The sequence below is a fragment of the Sceloporus undulatus genome, chromosome 2 (assembly GCF_019175285.1).
Source record: "Sceloporus undulatus isolate JIND9_A2432 ecotype Alabama chromosome 2, SceUnd_v1.1, whole genome shotgun sequence".
NCBI lineage: Eukaryota > Metazoa > Chordata > Lepidosauria > Squamata > Phrynosomatidae > Sceloporus > Sceloporus undulatus.
The window spans coordinates 68,889,887-68,912,362 of NC_056523.1; the positions used below are offsets into that span (position 1 = coordinate 68,889,887).

General features: G+C 41.0%; 1 protein-coding gene across 1 annotated transcript in view; it reads right to left on the reverse strand.

Moving 5' to 3' along the window:
• PRKCD (protein kinase C delta) overlaps positions 1-22,476 on the reverse strand; it is a 131,519-nt gene that overhangs the window by 101,949 nt on the left and 7,094 nt on the right. The window contains exon 2 of the mRNA XM_042452297.1: positions 10,604-10,773. The gene's annotated coding sequence lies outside the window, so the exon portion shown is untranslated. The remainder of the gene's footprint in view (positions 1-10,603; positions 10,774-22,476) is intronic.

Sequence of the window (22,476 nt, forward strand, 5' to 3'; positions counted from 1 at the left end):
CTGCGCCAAAGCTGCACTCCAGTCCTTAGGCCTGGAGCGTGGCTTTGGTGTGGCTTCTGGCCTCTTAGGATGCATGCATCATTTAAACAGCATACCTCCAAAGTGACCCAAAGCAGCTTTATTTTGGCCTGTCTGTATGGTGCCTTGGCAAATAAGACTGTGAGAACAGGAACTCAGCATCAGTTTCTTTCAGGTGCTAATCTGAAACCAAGATATATTCTGGGCATTTATACATCCCTGTTGAATTCTGAAGAACTGCATAAATATTTTAGGTGTTAATCTTGTGGGCATTTTTAAAAAGAAAAAAAAATAGATGCAAGGAAAGAAAAAAAGGAGGAGGTATGAAGAAGTTTAACCAGAAATGTCTGAAGAAAAACATAAAACAGCATTCTCCCGTATGCAGGCCATATGCAACTCGGGCTTATCCTGTGGCTTTTCAAGGACAGAAAAATCCCTTCCCTGAAAAGCCACAGGATAAGCCCGGCTTGTGTACGGGCTGCATAAGTTAAATGTACATGTATCTCATCTGGGAAAAGATGGGATAAGGCATGTGAAATAATATCCTAAGTCTCTGAGCCCTCTTGGCCATTGAAACCCACTGAGTGAATTTGAGGAAATCACAGTTTCTCAGCCTATAGAGAGGCAATGTGGCCACATGTTGGAACTACCATAAATCAGAAATGGATTGAAGGCACACAACAACAATGAGTTGGATGTGGCTGCTTGTGTTTTTTACCTGCAGGAAGCTATATTTTTCATCTACTGCTAGTAATGCAAGACACTTCTTTACAACAGTCAGAATGATAAGTATCTCTGATAGCTATGTTAACCCCAGTTGTGTGGCAAAAATGTTGAGTGCTGATGAGTTTTAGACTTTGGTCAAAACATGAACCATTTCCATGTCTTCATATGAGGTTAAATGTATTGTGTGAACTGGTAGCATGTGTATTTGACAGCAAAACTGACTGGAACCATTACATAAAATTTGTGGTTTGTGATAACCACATGCAATATTGTTAAAACTCTGAATTACTCCAGAGTTTCCAAAACACATACAGTGCACCCTTGGTATCCTCTTTTAGTTCCTAGATTCCCCATGCATACCACAATGCGTGGATGATCAAGTCCGATTATATACAGTGGTATAGTAAAAGGGTGTCCCTTATATAAAATGGCAAAATCAGGGTTTACTTTTTGGAATTCTCTCTCTCTCTCTCTTTATATATTCAAGCTGTGGATGGCTGAATCCATGGATGTAAAATTTGTGGATACAAAGGGCTGACTGTATTCATTTACTTCATTTTTATTTTGCCAAGACATTCAAGCTGGCTTCCAGTTTAAATACAAATAACAAGAAGAAACAAGTAATTTCCTGTCTCAGGCTGCTACTGGCCTTGTCAGGAGGTGATTGCCTGAGTTCCCTGACCTGAATGTATCATCATCAGTTCTCTGTTGAGATCACACTGGTCTTTTTAAGGTATACTGAGAAAGTTAAACAAGAAACTTTGGGCCGATACAGACAGGTCAAAATAAAGCTGCTTCTGGTCACTTTGGAGGTATGCTGTTTAAATGATGCATGTGTCCTAAGAGTCCGGAAGCCATGCCAAAGCCACGCTCCAGTCCTAAGGAATGGAGTGCGGCTTCCGGACTCTTAGGATGCATGCATCATTTAAACAGCATACCTCCAAAGTGACCAGAAGCAGCTTTATTTTGGCCTGTCTGTATGGGGCCTTAGTTGGCCTGAAGACACTACTACTACTACTACTACTACTACTACTACTACTACTACTAGTTGCTGTTGCTGTTGCTGATGCTATTCCTCTTCTTTTGTATAGATAATCAGTTTTCATCGTGTAGTAATACATTCCTACTGAAATGAACAGGGGTGACCCAGTACAGTGCTCCCTCGGGTTACGAAATTAATTCGTTCCGCGGCTAATTTCGTAACCCGAAAAACCTTCGTAACCCGAATTGCCATAGGCGCTAATGGGAAAAAAGCCGCGGCTCTGCCGCGGCTCCATTTAAAACAGCGCCGGCGTTTTTTCGTAACCCGAAAAAACGTTCGTAACCCGAAACAATAAATCCCTATGGGATTTATTCGTATCCCGAAAAATTCGTAAGCTGGGTAATTCGTATCCCGAGGTACCACTGTAATTAGTGAGACTGAGACAGTTGTCTTTGTTGGCAGATGCTCAGAGGTCGCAGCAAGGTGTCGGAGAAGAGAGCACTCTTCAGCTAGCCTGCTGCCTTCACATTCAGTAAAGGATGCTGCCACATTGCTACAGTAGAAGGAACCATCAACTGCCAATCCAGTTGGCTTTTGTAACATGGGATGACAAGTGGTTCTATTTTCCCTGCACCTAAGTAAGCAAAATGTCTAAGGGGCAATACAAACAGCCACTAAGTAGCCGCCCCTTTCTTGGCCGGATTGGGGCTGTGGCAGCCTCATGCCATGGCCTCGATCCAGTCTCTGGAGGGTGCAAAAAGGAGCCACAAAAAGCAGCTTATTTTTGCGCCCTCCAAAGGGCAGCTGTATGGTGCCCCTTTGGTGCTGCGTCATCTGGATGCAGTGCCGGAGGTGCATCATGATGCCATACACCATCTGGAGTGGTGCACAGCATCATGACATCCTGGGGATGGACTCAGGACATATGTACATCATCAGGACGCTGCACCCTGACTCTGCCCACAGGCTAACACAAAGTGCCAGTCTGTACAGGGACTAAGTCATCTTTAGCACTAAATTAGCCATCAACACTGAGTGCTGTAATATACACTGTAAAACCCCTTGCTAAAGTCTTGCATGCCATATGAAATCCCTCCTTTGCCCTGACTGACAATTTTTATTAATTTTTTTGGGTAAAATACCACTTCATTTATGCTTCTTCAAGGATAGATATTCCTTTACCAGTGTGAAACAATAATGTTCAATTAAAATCAGAAAGCTCATGTTGATGGCACAGGCTTACCATCTGCGATTGTGATGGAAACATCTCAATTATTAATTTCAGCATAGGCCTTGGACAAGAGCATGGCAATAATACCTTGTCATGCCCACTAGAATCTGCCATTCATCCAGGCCCAGAACATTAACTTTGTGAATAAATGTAAATAAGCTGGAACTGAATACAGCAGTACTTAATCCCTGGCAGAAGAATTCAGCAAATGCCTAAGCCTTTGTATGCTGGAAAGGCAAAGACACATGGATATAAAAGGCAGCACAATAGCACTTCTGTCCTTGGGTCATGATAATTTTCTATTCTGCATCTTCTCACTGGAATATACAGAAGGAACAGATGATAAAAGTAGTCAAGGGATCCTCTTTGGAGGATAACCTGCAGTTACTCCAGGCACACATCACCCTCAGAGCAATGCAGGTTCTGCATCCACCATCCTGTCCCTCACATTCAGTACAAAGGGTGCCCTTATTTCCTCCCTCCCAATTTGTTCCCACTATTTGAATTTGCTGCTATTCATACCCTTAGTAATTTAAACCTGCTGTGGACTACGGATTTTCCAAAACAAGCATGGACCGGGCAGCTGGGATTCTGGTATGAAAGAGCTTCCAAACGTTTGAGCATGAAAGCAACACAGGACACAGTGTCTGAAAAACACACTTCTAGGTAATAGAATTTTAATGTTTTATTAGGCATAAATGTTTTATTGTTGAGAGCTTGAAGGCACAATGTGAGATACTGAAGGGGAACATATTATAAAATCCTGGATCAGGGTTATCTTGCAGTCTCTTTGTTTCTTCAAATTTAAAGGAACTGCCCAGGATTGAAAAAGCTGAATTGTCTTGTCTGTTTTTACAATTCCATTAAAAGGGATCTGTCAGAGTTTCTATATTTTTCCCCCTTGCACACAGAATCAGTTTACTTTACTAAGTTTGTTGTAGCAGCTAGATCAAATACACATCTAACCCCTTCCGCTAGTAGATGGAAAGGCACCAGAACAAAACATTGGTTTACTATTTACTTTTAGGGAATGACCTTTGAACAGGAGATAATCCTTGGACAAGTTAGGCAAGGCAACTCAAGAAACTAAAAGAAGTGAAGAGTACTCCCTTCACTTAATCTTGATAGGACATTTCACCATCTTGGATTTTCAGCCACAGAATAGGTTTGAAGGGCAGTGATACATTATGGATGATGATTATACCAGCAGTTGTTGGAGCTATAGCTATACATGCTGCCGGGACAGTCCAATATCTCAAGTCAGCTCAAAATGTTGTCTGTCTGTTATATTTGTGCTCTGCTATTCCATGATGTATATGCAACATACAGGGAGAAGAATTCAGTAGTGCCTAAGGTTTTTGATCTTGGCACTGATTAGAACCAGGCTCTTTTGCACTGTGTAGTTTCCTAGCCAGCAAAGTCAACTCATACTTGCTATACATTATGGAAGTCCAACTCATCTGGAGTTTACCTGGCTGGGGAGGGTTTGACCAGGGGGCCTTTAACACTACATAATTATAGTACTATGATCCCACTTTTAACTTCCATGAAAACATTCCATGGAATCCTAGGGATGTGTGGTTTGGTGAGACACCAGAGCCCTCTAGTACAGAATTGTAAAGATCCTTCCCTAAAATATAAGTAGCAGGATCCCAGGGGATGGAGCCATGGCTGTTAAAGTGGAATACAATAATGGCATTGTAATTGTGTACCATCCTCCAAAGAAGATTCCTTCACCACTTTCATCATATGTTCCTTCTGTATATTCCAATGAGAAGATGCAAAATTAAAAAATATCATGAACCAAGGCAAGAAGTGCTATTGTGCTGCCTTTTGTATCCGTATGAGGAGGCCTAGTGGCACAGTGGTTAAATGCCTGGACTGCAGCCACTCACTTCCAAACCATGAGGTTGCGAGTTCAATGCTAGCCAAAGGGCTCAAGCTCGACTCAGGCTTGTATCTTCTGAGGTCGCGAAAATGAGTACCCAGCTTGTTGAGGACAATTAGCTGACACTTTGTAAACCTCTTAGGGAGTGTTTAAGTGCACTGATAAGCGGTATAGAAATGTACTTGCTATTGCTATTGCGTAGTGTGAAAGGACTCTTGTGGAATCTTAGGATTTGTAGTTTCATGAGGTACTTGGATTCCCAACCAGAAAACTCTAGTGCCTCACTTCAACCCCTAGGATTCCTTGTATATGTTACCATGGTACTTAATATGGAATCATAGTACTATCATTGTCTAGAATGAAAGGGCTCAGCATGATCTGTAACACTTCACTCCCTCAAATCAGTCTCTGCTATCAGAACATCGCACATATTGATCATATACATTCTTGGTGTATTTTTTTTTTGAAGTGTCATGTTGTTGCAATAGCTAATTGAAGTGGACCACAGTGTTTACCCATTTTCTGGCAATAATTGTGTTTGAAAGAATGTCCTGCACTTACCTGCCTATGATTTAGACAATTAACTTTACTGTAACCAGTGGAATGACTCATTGTGTAAACATCATGTCAAGAATTGTGATACATAGTTCAATATGTGCAGAATGTTTTTGTTAACAAATAATTTAGCAATAATATTTTATATCTTTTATTTGTTTTTCCATTTGAAACATTCTTCTAAGGCTTTTTCTTTAACAAGACTTTAATTCGAGTGTCAGGGTGTTTGCATATACTTTTTTAAACTGGTAATTCCAATTTTATTTATTGCATTTTCCCCTTAATGTTAACATTTTTATGGGCTGTGCTCAGAGAAGATGCCGATTTATTTAGCAATAATATTTTATATCTTTTACTTGTTTTTCCATTTGAAAATTCTTCTAAGGATTTTTCTTTAACAAGACTTTAATTCGAGAGCTAGCAGAGTATTTGCATATACTTTTTTTATTGCATTTCCCCCCTAATGTTACAGTTTTAAGGGCTGTGTTCAAGAGAAGATGCCAATTTTCCATTTACAGCATTGTTGAAATTAAGCACTTGCTTTTTTTTTTGAAAAAGTAAATACATTTTACATTTGTGCTAAGTATAAACCTTCCATTCTGCATGTTGTTGTTGTTTTTTTTTTTATTAATTTGCAATGGTTTGCAGGTTAAGTTATAAGCTTCATAACAAACCCTTTGACTGATACACTTGTTATAAAAGTACTGCAATCCAAGAAAAGAAAAGAAAAACCCTAGGCAACAGCAACACTGTAGAAGAAAGGAGTACAGTAAATCTTCAGCAATGGGTGTGCTGTTCATCTTAAATCCCATCATGAAACTCACAGACTACACTCAGCCCCTTATTTATTCTTTTACAGATGCAATGCCTGAGGGAAGAACAGCCTGTACACTGTACAACACAGCTGTTTTTGCTCAAGTTCTACTGTGCAACAACTGGTATTTGACCCAATTGCTGTGACTTGGACTCAGGTCATATCAGAGGAACAGACATTTGTAATACAAAATAAATAGCCAATCAATGAAGTAAAAAAAAAGAAAGAAAAGAAAAGAAATGACAAGGCCAATCTAAGAGCTGACTAGTACAAGAGAACTCCAGAAGAAAGTGACAAAAGACGACTGGATGTCATTGACAGTTCTTTGTTGAAGTAGGTCCAATGTATCATCAGTTTTCTATAGTGCATGTTGGACAACAGTACTTTTGGATATGGGAAAATGTAATACACACAATGCTTTCAAGAAATGGTAACATATTAAAATGTAACTCATCTAACCTTTAACACACCTTAAGTGAAGATGTTTTCCTTGATTGCTATTATTATTATTATTATTATTATTATTATTATTATTAAACATTATAAAGCACTGTAGGTTTACACAGCACTGTACACTGCTAGTCACAGTCCAGGATTTCCTGCCCTCTGAGGAGGTTGTATGGACCCTAACTACTTCTGCCCCAAATAGAAACCATTCTTGTCAAAAGGGAAAGCTAGCATGATGGGCTACTACTATTTCAGTCTCACACACCTTGGATACAGGGCCTGCCCTTACTTGCAGACAGCTACCTAATCTAAAATAGCTGCTCACTGGAAACTGACACACTCAAATTACAATGCCCTCTTGTTCCCCATAGCAGGCCAAAACTGAGACGGGGGGGGGGGGGGGGACCTTGTGTAATAATGCAATGAAAGTTCAGTATGCAAGCACAATGCACATATGAGAGAGTGAGATAGGAAATGTAGATTTCCTGCACGCAGAGGCTGTACAGACAGCCTCAGGGCAGTGTGTGTGGGGGGCTGGCTTCCACACAATGCACACCCTGACACTGCCCTGATGCTGCTGTCATGCTGGGCGCCTGACCGCAAGGTGGGTGATATCATGACGCTCCTTTAACGCTGCATCCAGATGACACAGCACCGAAAGGAGGATCAGAAAGTGCTGCGGTAGCAGCAACGGCACCCTTGTCTGCTGTATAAAAATTAGCTGCTTTTTGCAGCTCCTTTTTGCACCACAGAAAGGCCAGATTGAAGCCACGGAGTGCAGTTGCCACAGCCCCAATCAGCCAAGAAAAGCCTTATAGCTCCTATAGCTCCTCCTGCCCTAGAAGCCACTATTACTGTACCAACCTAATTTTAGTATTCAGTGATATATCAGGATCTTGACTAGTTCTTTCATTGCAGCTCTTCCAAGTCCTAATCTTCTTCTGATTTCATGACTAGGGTCTCCACTCTGATTAATGACTGAACCAAGGTATGAAAAGTCTTGAACTATTTTGATGTCTTCATCATCTACTTTAAAATTACTTAAATTCCCTGTGGTCATTATTTTTGGTTTTTTAAAATAATAGTAATACCACTGCATACTTAATTTTAATTTAATTTAGTTTACTTAATTTAGTTTGTCCAACTTGCTGTGCCCATGCTGTGACAAATAATGATTTCTTAGATACTACAACCTATAAAGTGTGAAACTGCCAATTTTGACTGCTATTGCATCTATTCATTTCTGTTACTAGTTAATTTGACAGAACAGTGTTTGTCACAGAAATATATGATGGTGTTTATACTGGGGAACTGGTATGGAAGAAAAACTAACATCCATCCTGCCATGCCATAAACCATGCCATAAACCCAACCCTTCCACAGATGAAAATTGGGACACATGTGGCAAAACAACATCAGAGTGGGCTCAAGATGGCAGAATTTGTTAATGGGAAAGAAAAACTAAGAGCAGCTGCAGTAGTTTGCTTTTGCCTGAATCTATAGAGAAAGGCATGATTCTGCCCTTGCCTTTCCTCTCTCCCTTTGCTGACTCAATTGAGTGCAAATTGTTTTTGTACTTTTAAGATGAAGATGAAGGGCAAAAGTGGGATAAAGAGAAAGAAACTGGGACATTTTAAAAGCAGCTGAAAAAATGGGACAGCAGAGGATTAATTGGGAGTGTCCCTGTCAAATTGAGACAGCTGAAGAATATTTAGTCCAACCCCTCCTCCCCGCTCCCTGTCAAACTACTACTGGAGAGAGGGAGACGACGAAGAATGAACAATTTGTGGTCTGAGCAGCAGACACATCTCTGCATATTTTGGGGTGACCTCCCTCTGTTCTGTTCATTGGTGGCCACAAGATTAATGTTAGATGGTATGTGTCATTTGGCCCTGACCAGGGCAACACTTTATGCCTCTGAAGTAATCAGCCCTGTTCCCAAAGAGATTATGCCCACAAATGTCTTAGTGTTGATAGAAGTAGGATTGCTTTTTCTCTTTTCCTTGGTTGCTACATTACATCTACCCCTTCACAGGTAACATCATTCTTGATAACATGAGGAAATTCCCAGTTTTGTTTAAAAAAATTCCAAACTGGTTTGGCTAGGATTTCCTTGTTTGCTTAGGCAATGACTCAGCAAGGTAACCCTGCTCACTCATTTGCTCACTTTTATTTTCCTTTTACCTTAATAGTTTTGCTTTCTTATTGCATGTGTGGTTTGATCAGTTTGGCTGATTAGAGTATGACAATGTCAGCAGTATGGTATCAGTAGTGCAGAATAGCAGAAAAACAAACATGTTTCGAGAAGCAATCAGTAACTTGCGATGAGCCATTTTTCCTGCTTCAGCTGAGGATTTTGACCTCAGATTACTTCAAAAGCAGGTAGCCAAACATTACGTTGTTTCAAGTCGCTGAAAAAGACTGGAACTTTGGTACGTTTTAAACTGATTGGATTCATTTTATTGTATGCTGCTCTCTGATCTTTCGCTATAGGCTACGGTATAAATATTTTAACTACTACAACAGTGCCTAACACAGACACACACACACATACAACTCCTTGAGTTATGTTCCTGTCTCCTTTGTAGACTGTTATCAGGAGCCCTAGAATGAGAGAAATCTATATGCTATTGGGAGGAAAGAGAGCCAGTGTGCTGTAGTGGTTTGAGTGTTGAAATCACTAGAATAAGAGCCTTAATCCCTCTCTCTGTCTGGAGGACCACAGTTTGGCCACTCTTGCCTCAATGATTAATACCTTCATTGTTAGGGATCAGAATTGTTACTTGTTTTGACTACAGCTCCCAAACTCATATAGTCATAATTGGGAATTTGTAACAGGGGCCAGCATGATGTAGTGGTTGAGCATTAGACTATGACTCTGGTGACCTGGGTTTGAATTCTTGTTCTGCCATGGAAACCTATTGGGTGACCCTGGGCAAGTCACATATACTCACCCTCAGAGGAAGACAAAGGCAAACCCTTCTGAAGAAATCTTGCAAAGAAAGGCCTTTGATAGGTTTGCCCTAGAGTCACAACAGCCAGAAATGAAGGCACACAACAACAACACACCACCAACAACAAATTGGGAGGAAAACTGGTGTATTTGCCATTGGGAGTTGATGACTGCACTGGGTAACTCCTTGGTATATAAGAGTCTTCAGATGGAACATTGTGTTGTGACATTTCTATATTTGCTATATAAATGTGTTGGGACATTTCTATATTTGGGAAAGGAAAAGAAAGCTTTCTAGGGCCTTACCGTAAGATACTAGGAGCCTTCTTGAACTCAGCAATACAGTTTTCTCTTCAACCTTATTTTGAGCTGTGGAATAATGCCAAAAGGGAACAGGAGGACTGAAATACGGAGCTGAATTGGTTTGACTAGAAGCTTGCTTCAGCTCAAAGTATGTGTAGGTGTATGAATGCATCTCTCAGAACAGCTGCCACAGGCCTCAACACCCATCCTAATTTATCCCTAGAGACTGGTGAGTGTACAAGTGTTCCTCATGGATAAATTCATCCTGCCACTTGTTTGCTGGAACTGTGTCAAAGAAACCACTATAGCTTATAATTTAAGTGCTAAAACTGGGATCTGCCCAAGTGGTTCTCAGTTGAAACCTTACCCGGATTTTCAGCAACATCAGGAAGCATTCCACAAATAGAACATAACTCTTATTTTAAGACAGATGTGGCCTTTTCAACATACAGCAAGTGTGCAGTTACATGACTACATTTTGTGTTGTCTCAAATCTCTGTGACTCTAATGCAGAAATAGTAATCATTATTACAGAAGATTAAGGGCTGTTGATGAGAGCTAATAGGGTCTTCCCTCCCCTTTATATTTCTGCTAAGGGTGACAGTTTGACCCTAAGATTGTTCTTGGTGGTATCTAAAAGCCATTTGTTCCCATTCTCTCCTACCACAGCTTTGGAACAGACATACCTTGTGGTTTCCTGTATTTTATCTGAAGAACTGGCAACAACAACAACAACATTTCTGGAAATATTTTCTTTGGGTGTGTTTCCACACTGCAGTCTTCTAGCCACTATCACGACAAAGGTATTGTGCACAATCATGTCTTTTCTTCCTTCACAGAGGCTTGAGTATTGTTTCTGGTAAGAAAAAAGACAGAAGAAGTGTTAGGAAAACATGGAACAATCACCAATGAAATATGATGATACTACATATTTACAGCAGGTTGAAACAACCATCTTGTGGACATGTGGTATCTTTAAGTAAGGGGAGTGTTCTAGAACTCTCTCTAGCAAATGGTTCTAAGGGCTTTATCACACGTGGCTTTTAAACCGCAATTCCTACAGGAAGGAAATGGCATCGGCAATGCTGATCACATGATGCCATTTCCCTCCTGTAACTGGCCAGTCCCTGATCTGTGTCTTTTCATTCACAGAACCCTATGAATGAAATGCTAATCATGCAGGCCCAGAAAACCACTACTATAGCAGTAGCATGATTGACAGTCATGTGGTCTCACTGTCCCTTCTTCTCTTTTCCTCCTCCCCCTCCCTTTTTGATCACCCCCAACTTTTTTTACACTATTTCAGAGCTCCTGAGCCCTGAAGTTTCAAAAATTGAATGGATTGGGGCTGCAGAGCTCTGAAATAGCATGAAAAAAGGAAGATTGTTTTTTTAAATGAAAGGCATGCCAGGCAAGGCATAAGAGAGGGAGAGAGGGATTAAGGGAGAGAACGAGAACAAAGCATGATTTGGCAGCCCCCCCACTGTGCCAAAGGAAGACGTGTGGTAGTGTCTGCTCCTGTATAAGTAAAGGTAAAGGTATTCCCCGCTGACAAGGTCATCAAGTCGTGTCTGACCATACAGGACAGTGCTCATCATTACTTAGTTGAAGAGCCAGCATTCTCAGAGACTACTCTGTGATAATGGGGCCAGCATGACTGCACAGAATGCTATTTACCTTTGCACCGGAGTGGTCCTATTAATCTACTTGTATTTTCATGATTTCGAACTGCTAGGTTGGCAGAAGTTGGGACTAGTAATGGGAGCTCACTCCATCATGTGGCACCTGGGCCTCGAACTGCCATCCTACTAATCTTGCAATCAACAGAGTCAGTGTCTTAGCTACCGCATCCCTTCCCTATACCAGTATTTTTCCATTTATTTTTAGGTTGAAGAGCTACAGCACAAAAGGGGCTGGTGTGATAAAGCCCTAAATATCTCACCAGACTCCAAACCCCAAGAGGCAACAAAAGGAGGAAGCTATATCTGTTAAAGTGGTAGCACAGACACATTCCACAACATCTGGAATTCCATGGATGAGGCAGGGCAACTTGTTGATGAAAGCCGAACATAGCAACACCATGTTACTCAGCTAAAGACTGGTTTTATTAAGACACAGGGAAAACCTCAATGGCATATCCAAAAGAAAGTATTATGAGCAGAGCATAAATCAGATATGTGAGAAACTAAATTTGGAAAACCTCTGCTAGAGAGATGATTAGTGATATGGAAAACAGAAAGATTAAATGGCTAGATGAAGAGCTCATTTCTACAAGATCCAATAATTAATAGACCCATCCTTCTTCTCCACCAGCGACTGACTGTTACAAACATTAGAACAATCTGACAACAGTTCTTATGTATTCTTGTGCAAATTCAGAAGTGACAGGTTAGTCAAAGTCTATTAACTGCAAATCAACAAGTTAAGCAAAAACTACGAACGAGCAACCAACCAAAGAAATATTGAGACAGTGGCTAATGGTTAAATAAACAACAGCAGAAGAAACTCAGATAGAATGACTTTTGTTTTACTCAACAGTATTAGTTGCTCTACGTCATCCAGCAAATCTGGATTCAACAAACTTTACAGGGTGTTATTTTTAGCTTTAGGAGGAGGGGTGTGTCCACAATCACGCAACAATGAGTAAAGTTTAGGAAACTTTCAGTGGAGCTATAAATACAGAAGGCTCTATTTCAGTACCAACATTTGTACCTGTGGAGAGAGGGAAAGAGTCAAAGAAAGAAGGTTAAATGGAGAATTTCTACAGCTAGATACATGAGAAAGAAAAGGATCAGATTTATACATTTCTGAAGCATGTTGTGCTTAACTTCAAAGGAAACCAATATTCTAGGTTGTCCCCACCCCCCACCCCCCCGTATTTAAGATAAATGCTAGCCAGAAATAATTTCTAAACCAATCAAGCAGTACAGCTTCCTTTAGTCAGAGATCAGTTTCCCCTTGCTCAATGGAGAAGTACACTTTACTGTTTCTACAACCTCTGTATGTTGCTTTATTAAACAAACAACCTGTTCAGTTTCCCCCTGAGATTTACCACCTGGACACTTGACACATTTCCTCTGTGTACTCATATGTGCTTTCTGAGAGTCAGTGTGGTATAGTGGTTTGAATATTGGACTATGATGCTGGAGGCCAAAGTGTGAATCTGTGCTCAGCTATGGTGACCTTGGGTGAGCCATTCTCTCTCTCTCAGCCTCAGAGAAAGGGAAAGGCAAACCCCCTCTGAACCAATCTTGCCAAGAAAATCTCATGATAGGTTTGCCTTAGACTTGTCATAAGTTGGAAATGACTTTTGGCACACAACTACTACAAAAATATGCTGTTTAATTAGATAAACAGCTGCTGAAGAAACAAAGAATTGGTATGAAGAGCAAGAATTTACACGTGTTGCATGACTTACTTAACATTTTCTTTCATTTCTGTCTGTATTAGCAACCCACATCACATGTGTGTGGATATCTTGGCACCCTTTGTGTCTTGTGTATGACTCTTGTTTAGTTCTGTCCAAAAGTCTGGGGTAATTCTCAGTTTAAGTTTAGATGTGGCCACAAGGTCTCTGTGTGTCTGTAGAGAAGGATGATTGACAGTTGTATGATGATAACCACTCACTGAATACCATTATCAAAAACTTACCAAGAATTAATAGCTGTACAGTCTGTCTGTTCCATGAAGCAAAGAGTACTTACTATAGTGTGGCATGTTACTAAAGGCTAGTAAGTTAGGAAGCATGTCCTTGCCCAAAGTATATCTTTGACCTGGTGTCAAATGTTGATCAGTACAACAGTATGCAGCAGATCTCAATAGTTACTCCATGAGGTAGCACTCCTGAGACAGTTACTTGTACAGGTATTGCTACATGAGACAGAGCAGCAAATGACTCCCTGTCTCTTACTCCAATCAGGGAGCAGATTAACTCCCTGAGCAGATTAACTACAGCAAGACAAATTGGGGCAGAGAATCTCACAAATTCATTTAAATCCAACAGTAAAAAGAAAAAAGTAAAAGAAAGGAAAGGAAAGAAAGGAAAGAAAGGAAAAAAAGAGTTAGAATATTGTTGGTCCTCCGTAACCACAATTATTTATCCATGGATTCAAGCGTCCATGGACTGAAAATATTTTTTTAAAAAGTATAAATTCCAAATAGCAAGCCTTGGTTTTGCCATTTTATTTAAGGGACAGCATTTTACTATCCCACTGTATTTAATGGGACTTGATCATCCACGGATTTTGGTATCCATGAAGGTCCTGGAACCAAACCCCAGTAGATAACAGGGGTCCATTGTAATTAAATTTGCTACCCTTTCATTACACCCAGAATGTCCTACCTGAGGCAGCCACTTCACTTTGTGTAACAGTAGGGACAGCACTGTCAAGGTACCGTATATGCCAGGGCTTGAAGTGGGATGGTATCTAATGACCTAAAGCTGAAAGCCATCTTTGGGGCTGTACAGACCAGAACTTTGTGCTGGCCTGTACGTGTGGTGAGGGCTGAGCGTCCGCACCCTCAAAGGCCTTACTATGCTGCCTGGCCGACATTATGGTGTGCGCTCATCCACACGGTGTGCACCATGATGACACATGCCAGGTGCAGCACCCAAATAGCACTGTGCGGAAGGGGCATTTGTTAGCTGCACAAGAATGGTCTGTCTTATTTCAAAGTAATCTTCAACTACAGGAATAGAGATCAGCAACATTAGGCATGACACTGGCTTCAGCACTGGCCAAGTTAGCTATGCCTTCTATCCTTGACTTTGTCAACTTTGCCGGCATATACCCTCTGCTCCAGGCTTGGTTCCACTTCACTCCCTTTCCCCCAGTCTAGCAATGAAAAGATCCTGCATTGAAGAGTGTTTGTTTTGTTGTCGTTGTGTACGTCCAAGTCATTTTTACTTATGGTGACCCTAAGGTAGTGGGTCCCCAAACTGTGCTCTTTAAGGGATTTTGGACTTCAGAATCCCAGGCTATTGGTTAACATGGCTGAGACATCTGGGAGCTGAAGTTTAAAATCTCTTAAAGGGCACAGTTTGGGGACCACTGCCCTAAGGTGATCCTATCATAAGGTTTTCTTGGCAGGTTTCTTCAGAGGAGGTTTGCCACTGCTATTCTTTGAGGCTGACAGAGTGATTTGCCCAGGGTCACTCGCTGGGTTTTTATGCTCAAGCAGTGAATTGTACCCTGATCTCCAGAGTCATTGTCCAACCACTACACCCCACTAGTAGTGCATACTCACCATTAAGTCTCGTTCCCGTTACAACATTTCTTAGGTCTTTTTCTCTAGAAGATCCCAGAGCTGAAGTACAACAACCTCTTATTCTCTTGCCAATTTGGTCAAAAGCCACAACAGGAAGTATTGAAGCATTTGCAGTGGGGTAACTCCCAATAAGAGTATTTTTTTGGGAGGGGGAGGGTGGACTAGCAGCCTCTGGTGAGACAGTATTTGACAGTATTCACACAGCCTACGAACAGAACTTCTTAGTATACACTCATAGCCTAAGGCCACATGTAGTTATATGATTCTAAACCCCACTGTGCATTTTCAATATATCTTCTACTTGTTTGTGTCTTTTAACCCTTTTCGTATGGTATAGATACCTATAATGGGTGTACATAAGAGAATGGAAAGCTATAGATTCCCTGCTGCCACATTCATATTCATTCACCTGTCTTGACTGAGATTTTAGGCACAGAACTGTACCTGAAGATACTTCTATTCAGGCATTCAAATCAATGTGCATAGTGTGTGGTCTGTAGCCTCCTACTGTTATAGAGTGGACAGTTATGTACAGTATCCCTTCCCAGAGACTGAGAGAGAGAGAAGCCTGTTACAGACTGCCAAAATAAAGCTGCTTTGGGTCTCTTTGGAGGTATGCTATTTAAGTGATGCATGGGTCCTAAGAGTCCGGAGGTCGTGCCAAAGTCGCACTCCATTCCTAAGCACTGGAGGGCAGCTTTGGTGCAGCTTCCGGATTCTTAGGGTGCATGCATCATTTAAACAGCATACCTCCAAAGAGACCCGAAGCAGCTTTATTTTGGCAGTCTGGAACAGGCCAGAGAAAGCATAATCAAAAAAGGACAAAAAATAAATTGCACGAATGAGCCTAAAGTTTTCCTAAGTGACATCAACCTGTGGAAAGTCTTTCCCTCCCCCAATCTGCTTTGCATAGGAAAGCTCCCAAATAAATAAACACTGGGAGGAGTTGTTTGAAACCATGTTTTGATAAGCCTGGGAACATTTCAATAGATTCCCAATCCCCCCCCCCAAAAAAAAAAGAATACTCTTTTCACTTTAATTTTTAAATTTTTCTCCAGAGTTCAGAGAAACAAAAGCAGTTACTGAATGCAGATGGCAATGTTATCAAGAAACAACTAGTCAGGCTAATACAACTCTGTTGCTTTTATAGTTGCTCATTTGAAAACAGCTTGTCTTTGTCAAGTTCTTACAGATGTATGATTAATGCTCCCCCCCAAAAAAAACAACATATACCAAAGAAAATTGGCAAACTCTAGGAGGAAAGTTTGGTGTTGTGAAGTCTTTCACAGTCAGCATCTAGAGTTTTCTGAGGGTATTTTGGGCTGTGTAGTCGCATTCTGGCCAACTCAGAGGAAGATGCCAGCCAATAGTTGCAGGCGAAACATCAGGAATAAAATCTTCCAGAATGCTGACACACAGCCTGAAAAACCCACAGGAAACTTTGTTATTGTTGTTAATTGCACTTGAGTTGGCCTCGACTCATCTGAATGAGACCAGTTCATCTCTCCTATCCTCAGCTGCTCTTCTTAGGTCATGCCTCTGGCCTCTCCAATTGAGTCTACCCATCTGGCATGTGGTTTCCTCTCTTTCTGCTTCCCTGTAACTTGCCTAGCATTATAGTCTTTTCTAATGAGTTGGGCCTTCTCATGATGTGATCAAAGTATGACAGCCTCAATGTGATCATCTTGGCTTCCAGAGAGAGTTCATGCTTGATCTGTTCTAGGACCTATTTGTTTATCTTTTTGGCCATCCATGATATCTGTAGAATTCTTCTCCAACACCACATCTCAAATAAGTTTATTTTCTTTCTGTCAGCTTTCTTCACTGTCCATTTCTCACATCAGTATATGGTGATGGGAAATACAATGGCTTGGATAATTCTTATTTTAGTGCTCAGTTGTATATCTTTTCACTTTAGAATTTTGTCTAGTTCCTTCATAGTGCCCTTCCCATTCCTAGTTTTCTTCTTATTTCTTAACTGCAGTCTAAATTCTGATCAATCTTGATCCTAGGTATGGCAAGTCTTTAACTTTTGATTTCCTCATTATCGAGGCTGAATTTATGTAGATCCTCTGTGGTCATTATTTTTGTTTTCTTTATGTTCAGCAGTAAGCCTGCTTTTGCATTTTCTTCCTTGACCTTTCTTAGTAATTGTTTGAAGTCTATGATGCTTCCTGCTAGTAGTATGATGTCATCTGCATACCTTAGATTGTTGATGTTCCTTCCGCCTGTCTCCACTACTCCTTTATCTGAGTGCAAGCCTGCTCTTCATATGATATTTTCTGCACACAGTTTGAACAGGCATCCTTCCATCCTTGCCTGGCTCACTTGCCAATTAGGAACCATTCTGTTTTTTCATATTCTATTCTAATAGTGGCCTCTTATCCTAAGTACATATTTCTTATCAGGACTATCAAATATAGTGGCACTCCCATGTCTTTAAGAGTGTTCCATAGCTTTTCATTATCTATGAAGAAAGGCTTTGCTAGAGTCTATAAAGCATATGATTTTCTTTTGGAATTCCTTGGTTCGCTCCATTAACCATCCTACATTTGCAATGTCATACTTAGTGCCTCTTCCTTTTCTGTACCCCTCTTGGGCCTCTGGGATTTCTCTCTCCATATATGATTGGAGTTTATGCTGCAGAATTTTGAGCAAAATTTTGTTTGCGTGGGATATTAATGCTATGGTCCTATAACTGCTGCAGTCTTTTGTGTCTTCTTTGTGGATTGAGATGTACAGTTGTCCCTCAAGATTTGCGGCTTTGACACTTGTGGTTTCGATTATTTCCCTGGGGAGGGAAAAAGCCCAGGAGGGAAAAGCCAGGAAGGGTGTGCTTGCCAATCCCACCCCTTTCCAGGACAGAGAGCTGCCTCTTTCCCCAAGCAGCTCTCTGCCTTGGGAAGGGGTTTGGGGAAAGTGAACACGCCCTCCTACCTGCCATTCCAAGGCTTCAGAGAGCTCCCTGAAACCTTGGAAGGGAAGGAATGAGCTGTGAATGTACGCTCTCCTGCTCTTCTAGAGCCTCTCCTAGCTTGCTAGTGCTGTTTGAGGCTTTGGAAGGGAGATGGGGGCACACACGTGTGCACTGCTCTCACCCCCCCTTTATTCATGATTTTTTACTTTTGTGGGGGTCTTGTGTCCCTAACCCCCATGAATGACAAGGATCAACTGTATATTGATCTTTTCAAGTGTGTTAGCCACATTTTTGTTTTCCATATTTGTTGGCATATTTTAGTTATCACTGGAGTTGATTCTGTCTATGTTGACTGTAGCAATTCTATTAGAACATCATCTATGTTCCTGGTGACCTGTTCTTCCCAATACCTCTTATAGCAGCTTCCACCTCACACTCTAGGATTTGGCGTTCATCTTTGTATGCTTCTTCATTCCATGTGTTGTTCACTTTTTCTTCTCTTTTATAAAGCTCTTCCCTAAATCATATGGAAATCAATGGGATTTTAAGGAGCACTTAAAGACAAGTGCTCATTCCTCTTGGGGCCCTCATTAGTGCCAGGCTGCTAATGTTCTCTGGGTTGTGTTCATCTTCTCTATTGGTTAGTCTGTCATATGAAAAACATAACATGTAGTGACTCCATACCACAAACTCTAACTTTTGAACCTAATGGCCTGAGCATACAGTTGAGTGAGCTTAGGCCTTAGAGCTTTCTTCACGTATTTGTGCTGTACACACAGACACCACAGAACGTGGCATCATGTCATACTTAACCTGTTGTAAGAGTCCATGATTCTCTCTGTGAGCATTATACAAAAGTTTACAATATAACTGAAATGTCAAGAAGCATGACCATTTAAAAAACCCCACCCCACATACAATTTTATAAAAGGCCCTTTTCCCCTTGAGCAATTACCTTTCAAAGGCTTGCTGTGCAATAGAAGGATAGCAAGGAGGCACCAGTCTATGCTCTTAAGGGAGGGAGTTCCAGTAGCCACCAAAAATATCCTCTTCTGTGTTCTCACTAGATGAACATGTGAGGGTGGTGGAACAGACAAAAGAGTCTCTGTGTTGTATTTTTGTCTATGGCTTATCAGTGTTGTAAGAATTTACCAAATAACAGAGTATGCAAATTCATGGCTTAAATCCAATGGAGAGTTAGGAATTCTTAAGCCCATAAAAGTCAAGTATGCTTAACAGTGCATTCGGTTTAGGCAACTGCTATCAATTCCTATCCCTATCTTATCTTCTGTTGAATGAAGTTACAAAGCTCTACATGGCACAAGGTCTTCAAATGGGGATTAAATTCTCTGATTTGCATTTAAATAACTGTGTGCATCAGCCCAAATGCGTCTGTTGTTGATTTTTCGTGGTAATTACAAAAAACTCTTTCTCACACAGGCATCATTTGAGCATTCAGTGATTTTTATGTAAGATTCAGAATTGCCACCACAGCAGAGGTCTTTGCAGAGGGAAGATCTTATTTTAGACTTGCACAAAGCTTTGACTAGATCTGTTGTGTGGGCTTTGTAGTCTGGCTTCCATTGTCTCGGTCTGTTACCGAAACTTAAGAATATGACTTTATTCTTCTGCAGTTTTAAGGCACAGAAAATCTCACTTTGTTGGCTGCCATTGCATGCCCAAATCACATGCTCTCTCTTCTCTGCTGTATGGTTGGTGCAGAAAGTAGGTCATTAGAAAAGGGGACATTGTCCAAGTATGCCTGGAAATTTTGCAAACATCAGAGAAAAGACATTGGACGAATCTGTAGTACATTTCTGTGTAATCTTCTTTTATGTTCCTGATTGCTTCTGCCTCATTTTCATCAATGTGGTAAATATACATAACTGGATTAATGCAAGGTATAAATCAGGCTGTGCTGCTTGCTTTAGAATTTGATTTTCACATTGTACAAAAAGCTTTGTTCACATCAATTTTAAGAGCTTATTTTCCCTCCCACTTCTGCAAATCTCTTTCATCTCTTTATCTGCTCCAAAAAGAATGTTTTGATGGCTCTTTCAACTAAGCTGCCTTCTTCCTTTGCTCTCCTTTCACTCCAGCCACCAAAGACCACTGGTATAACAAGGGGGAAGGGAAGAGGAGAAAAAAAGGAAACACAGCAGCACCTTTAAGACTCACTGGTTTTTATTTTTGCATGAACTTTCATGGAAGTAAACCCATGTATAAAGGAGCATTGTACCTGATGCCTTAATATCAATCAGTAACCCATGTTTATATCCATGTTTATATCCATGAAAGTTCATGCTAAAATAAAAGCCAATTAGTCTTAAAGATGCTGCCACATTTCTTTTTTCCCCCTCTCCCCCTTCCTTCCTCCTTTTATGCTGCAGGAGACTAACATGCAGCTTATCCCATTAATAAATAAGATGGCTTACCTTTTCTGGCTTGAATTCAGGATCTGGGATGCCCCCGGATGTTAACATACCTAATTTGCCATCTATCTAGCTGGGAGGCTGCTGCCTGGATGCATCCTGTGTTGTAGCCTTGCTCAGCCAGCTCTTTTTTGAAGTTGGCGAGCTTCCGACTTAAAAAATTGGCTGGCTGAGCGAGGCTTCGACCTGGGATGCATCTGGGCAGTAGCATCCTGGCTAGATAGGTGGCAATTTAGGTATGATAACATCCGGGGGCATCCCTGATCCCGAATTCAAGATGGAAGAGGTAAGAAGGCATATTTGTTAATGGGCAAAGCTCCATGGTGGCTACTGGCAGGTGCAGCCCACCTGCTTTTCTACTTTCTTCTGGTAATCTAGAAGGCTTCAACAGAGCATTATATGCATTCTTGCCCAGTCTTCTTATTCCTGCACTCATCTGGATTTTTTAATATCCTGTTTGTTTCAGTGCCACAACATTTTCACTTGTTTGTAGTTCTTCAGTTATTCTCTGTGTCACTTTACTATTTTATTTTTCTGGAATATATCGATTGAGAAGCCTAGTAACCAAACAGCAAGGGGGAAAGAGGTTGGAATGCTGTTTTTAAGGAGAATGCATATAATGCTCTGTTGAACCCTTACGTAAGTGAGAAATGATATTGTGGGAGCAAGAGCATCATCCTACTACTGCTCAGATACAGATGGCTTCAACAAGGGCCTTTTCACACTATACTCAATTATAGTGCACTGATACCATGTTAACTGTCATGGCTGCATCCTCTGGTTTGGAATTTGGGGATGCACAAGAAGAGCTTTCTGGGTGAGAATTTTATATCCTCTTCCCTAAACCGCAGATCCTAGGATTCCATAGTATGCTGCCGTGGAAGTTAAAATGGAAACATAACCCTATAATTGCAAAGTTTGGATAGGCATGTTGATGCTTGTTCCCCAGTTCTGAGGCTGAGTGAGGGAACAGTCATAGGCCCCATTCAGACTGGCATAAAAAATCTGGAAGGAACTGGGCTGATTTGGATGCCCCTCCCCCGAATCTCTCCGTTAGCAAGTGCTCACTACAAAAAGAGGGGCATTTTAAATCGAATGCATTCTGTGCCTGCTGTGAAGGTGCCTGCTGTCAATCAAGCGATCATCATGGTGACGTTTTTGCAGGGGCATCGGAGGTGTCCTCCCCCTCCTTTTTTTTAAAGAGCCATGCACAAAATGCCCCAAACTGTCAATTTTTTTAAACCTCTTTTTTGTGTGTTGTGTGTATGTGTGGGCATTTGGGTCAGATCTGCTCCTGTCCCCATTTTCAGTCTCATGCAAGCTAATGCATCCCCCACTCCTTGCCCCCCAGAATGCCTCTTACACATGAAATAATAATAATAATAATAATAATAATAATAATAATAATAATAATAATTTCCTCACTTCAGAAATGCCAGTAAAGGATGCAATTGCCATGCATTCCTTTGAAATTTTCTTTGCTTTTAAAAGCAATTCAGGGCTGCCTCTGAATTCAGTAGCAAAAGCATGTATCATTATCTTAATTGACAAGAGCAAAAATGTAACATTCGCATTGTAGGATTGTAACATTTGCATTCGCAACATTTCCCCTTTGCTTGAAGCGAGCAGAGAAACCCCTTGCACAAGCTGCTAGCCCTGCTCTATCTGCCTCAAGAAAAAAAATCATGCGTGTCCAAAAATAATTTAAAAAAATATGAAAAGGGGGGGGGTGCCTGATGTGGAGCTCCGTTCGTGCTCTGCCTTTGACCTGACCTGACCTGACCCTTTTCCTCCTGCTAGAGGAGCTTTGCCATTGCCTTCCACTGAGGCTGAGAGAGTGTGACCTGTTCAGTTCCAACTAAAGTAGACCCACAGAATCAATTGGGAATAAAATGGAAATGCAGTGCAGGCATTCCTGTAGCATCCTCATATAACACTAATA